The sequence below is a fragment of the Microcebus murinus genome, chromosome X, assembly GCF_040939455.1.
Source record: "Microcebus murinus isolate Inina chromosome X, M.murinus_Inina_mat1.0, whole genome shotgun sequence".
NCBI lineage: Eukaryota > Metazoa > Chordata > Mammalia > Primates > Cheirogaleidae > Microcebus > Microcebus murinus.
In genome coordinates, this window is record NC_134136.1 from 125,369,625 (window position 1) to 125,374,483 (window position 4,859).

A 4,859-nucleotide genomic window follows, 5' to 3' on the forward strand; every position below is an offset into this window, starting at 1 on the left:
CCACCATCTGTGCTGTCACTGAGTACCTCGGATTCAGTGTTGAACTGTGGAACTAGGGAAACAGGGAGCTGACACAATGTTGATCTTCCTTTTGCTGTGTCTGTAACTAATATACTGTTTGGATCCATTTGGGCTCATTGTCTTCTTACTGGCTGAATCTATGGAAGTGTGATAAGCCAATCTAACAACTGCAGTAGTGATCCTTGTGGCCCTATTAGCCAAAGCAGTGCTTCTTAGAGACTGCTTGATCACTTGACAGAGCAGAATATTGACTTAATTTCCTTGGCACCACACAGAGCAAGGAGCAGTTCTCAGCACATATGACTTAGGGCAACCTTTGCCAGACTTCAGTTATTAGAATAGATGCCATATCTGGCACTAGCTATATTGCTATTAACATATTTATTTGAATCAAATAAGTTTCTGGACTCAAAATCATTGAAAAAGTTAACTTGATAGCCCTACTTGAAATTCAAAAACAATATAACTTGTTAGAGATGTAATAATAATTGTAAATGTAAATGAAATAAAAATATTTCAAAATTTAAATGATGTATACCCCATACCACCCTGAACGTGCCTGATTTTATCTGAAAATTTAAATAAAAAACGGATACTAGAAGGTTGTGAAGGAAGGGTAAGGAGAAGGGGGGAATAGGGATAGATTTGTTAAAGCAGCAGTCCCCAACCTTTTTGGTACCAGGGACCGGCTTCATGGAAGACATTTTTTCTTTGGACCAGGGGGATAGGGGTGAGGTGCCATGGGTGTGTGTGTAGGGGGCTGGTGCAGAGCTCAGGTGATGATATGCAGCCTATTTCCTAACAGGCCATGGACTGGTACCAGGACACAGCCCAGGGGTTGAGGACTGCCGTGATAAAGGATACAAAGTTATAGCTAGATAAGAGGAATAAGTTCTAGTGTTCTATACCACTGTAGGATGACTATAGTTAACAATATATGGTTTTGTTAGGTCTGGTGCCAAAGGGGAGACACATAAAGCCTCAGGTATAGAAAAATGCTGTTTATTTGAATATCTGGGTGCAGATGGGTAGAGGCCAAAAAGAGCATCCACACTGAGGGAGGGGAAGCTTTAGGTTTTATAGAGTGTTTTTCCAGGGGAGAGTAGAGTAATTGGGTCAGAATAGCCACTGTAATGAATTCTTATTAAACAGCTAGTCCCTGGGACCCCTGCATTGGTCACATCCTGTAACTCCAGCATTGTCCTTATCAGAAGAGATAAGGAGGGATAAGGAATGCAAATTCCCCTCTTGCATTCTATTCCTTTCTCTCTCTAGGGGTCTGGCAATGGCTACATGCCTAATAAGCTTCAAATACCTAGGAGGATATTGAATGTTCCCAACACAAAGAAATGACAAATGTTTGAGATGATGGATGTGCTAATTACCCTGATCACATTATATGTATCTCAACATCACTGTGTACCCCATAAATATGTATAATTACATCAATTTAAAAAAATTAAAAAATATATAGAATATAACTAAAATCCAAATCTATCTGCAATATAATACTTCATGTTATCTCACTTATTCTCCATAGCAATCACGTAGTGTAAATATTTTATTTGTACTTTACAAATAGGGATACAGAGCCAAAAGATGGAAGTATCTTTCCCACCATCTCAAAGTCAGTATGTGTGTCAGATCCAGGATGGAAACCCATGCCTACTTCATGCCATGGCCTGTAAGGAGATAGTGTAGGAAGGACCCAAGTAATTTTTCTTCAGCAAGTTCCCCTGGTTGCTTTCCTTTTTTTTCCCTAACTAGGTCTTAATCCTTTCATCCAGCTCTGTAGCCTAAGAATTTTTCACATATTTGGACAAAATGGGATACCTTATATTTAGTCTCACTTTTTATTTGAATGTTGGATTTCCAGTCCTTTTGGACCAAGAAATATTTTTAAACCTGTATAAGAAGGATAAATAATTGCTGTGTATAATTTCCTGCCATTCTCCAAGCAGGGTTGTAGGACCCTTTGTTGCAGAATTATCTTTTTGGGTATAAGGATGTAAATGGAGCTCAGAGTCGTAATTCTTGTATTTTGTATAGTAATAGGGATATAAGGCTGGAACCAGGCAGCTGGAGGGGCTTCTGAATGAGATGTAGTGACTGTGAGGCTGATGGAGTTTTATGTAGAGGAAAAAAAGGTTGTTGCTTCTCCCTCTCCGCCTCTTGGTAACTTTTGAAGAAAGGTCAGTAGTGTTTGCTGGAGATATTGTGCCATTTTTCTATGGGGATTGTGACAAAGGTTCTTTTCTGTGTGTCCCCACAAACTATTCCAAATAGCTTTATTCTTCTAGTTATATTTTTCTGTAGCACAGTAAAGTAGGTATATTATTATTAGAAATTTTTAAATGTTCATTTTTACACCAATGACTTCATCTGGGACATGATGTGAGAACTATGTGTCACATTTTAGGAAACACTTCCTTCAAAAGAAGAACAAACCCTTTTATTTTAAACAATAAAGTATATGTAAATATTACTTTATATTTATATGAAAATATCAGATTGCCACTAAAATTATATACAATATCAGTTCTGCATTCAACACTTTCAAAATTACTTGGTTTGAGAAAAAGAAAGGGATTTGAACTTAGAACTTGAATCCCCAAATATGCTTCTTACTAAAATCAGATACTGTAAATTTATAGAAACTGGCTCACCATTTTTAGGATTAAATGAGTTCATAAACATATAGAATCTAGCATGGAGAAGTGGCTAACAGATAATACACACTCTATAAATGTAAGTTATTATTATTTCTGTTATAGTTAGGTAATGAACTCAATAAATAGAGCTGTTGTCATAACTATACACAGATCTAGGGTCACCTGACACATTGAAGACCATGTGTCACAGATCATGTGTCACAGATCAAAATTATCTAGACAAATTAAGAGTGGTGATTTTTAACTTTCTGTGAACAGGAGGTTATTATCAGCATAGAAACAGAATCAAGTAGTTTTCAGAGTAACAGCATCATTACAGGGAATATGGGCCTTCTAAAGTTTGAAGACATGGGAAGCTGGAGCTGTCCCTTCTGTCTCTCTCTTTTAAATAGGGTCCAATGCTAAAAAGGAGATGCAATCTAGAAATAGCTGAACAGAGAAAAGCCTAGCCCTACATTACTCAAAGTCTTGCATAGACTTCAGTTCCAAAGAATAAAAAAAGAGGCTTTATATAGCCCAATTCATTTTATGAAGCTAGTGTAACCTTGATACCAAAGTCCAACAAAGAGAATACATGAAATAAAAGTATACATTAATGTGGCCATGAGGCTAAATTATTCAAAAAGGATAAGTGTGGGCCGGGTGTGGTGGCTCATGCCTGTAATCCTAACACTCTGGGAGGCAAGGTGGGCGGATTGCTCAAGGTCAGGAGTTCGAAACCAGCCTGAGCGAGACCCCGTCTCTACTAAAAATAGAAATAAATTGACCAACTAAAAATATATATACAAAAAAATTAGCCAGGCATGGTGGGACATGCCTGTAGTCCCAGCTACTTGGGAGGCTGAGGCAGTAGGATCACTTGAGCCCATGAGATTGAGGTTGCTGTGAGCTAGGCTGACACCACAGCACTCACTCTAGCCTGGGCAACAAAGTGAGACTCTGTCTCAAAATAAATAAAAAATAAAATTAAAAAAAAAGGATAAGTGTGATGGAATCAAGTGTCCATCAACAGATGAATGGATAAAGAAAATGTGGTACATACACACAATGTAGTAATTCTGCTATTAAAAAAATGAAATCATGTCATTTGCAGCAACATGGATAGAACTTGCAGTCATAATGTTGAGTGAAATAAGCCAGGCACATAAAGACAAATATAAGCATGTTCTCACTTAAATGTGGGAACTTAAAAAGTTGATCTCATAGAAGTGATACCAGAGGCTGGGAAGGGTGTGTGAGTGGGGGGTGATTAAGAGAGGTTAGTTAATGGGTACAAACATACAGTTATATAGAAGGAATAAGTTCTAATGTTTGATAGCAGAGTAGGGTGACTATTGTTAACAATAATATAGTGTATATTTCAAAATAGGTAGAGGAAAGGACTTGAAATGTTCCTAACACATAAAAATGATAAATACTGAAGGTGACAGATACCCTAAATACTCTAACTTGAGCATTATGCATTCCAGATGCATGTAACAAAATATCACATGTACCCCATGAATATGTATAAAAAATTATTTACCAATGAAAAACAAAAAGGATAATGTCATGGTCAATTTTTTCCCCTAGGAATGCAAGGTCAGTTATAGAAACTTACCAATGTAATTCACTACATTAACAGATTAATGGAGGAAAAATATTCCTATGATCATCTAAACAGACACACTGAAAGTTTTTGATGAAAATGAATACAAATTCAAGCTAAATGTTCTTAGTAAACTAGGAATGGAATGGAAATTCTTTATTCTGATAAAATATATCTACAACATGGAAACATGGTGAAATGTTTAAAAATTTTCATTTCCCATCAGACATAAGACAAGAATGTCCACTATTACCAGTTCTACTCAATGTTGTATTGGGTGAGTCTGATTCGGTGTTCTAAAGTGGGAAAAGGAAAAAAAGTATAATGTCAAAACAAGTTGTTATTATTCAAAGATGATAAGATTGTGTATGTTGAAAATTAAAAAGGATCTATAGATAAATTTGGAATAAGCATATTCAGCAAGGTTGCTGGATAGAAAATCAATATACAAACATTATACTTTTACGTACCAGTTCAGGCAGAATAGAAAATATCAAAATAACACAATTTTTAATAGTATTAAATAGCTAAGAATAAATTTAACAAAAGATGTACAAGACTTATTTGGAGAAAATTGT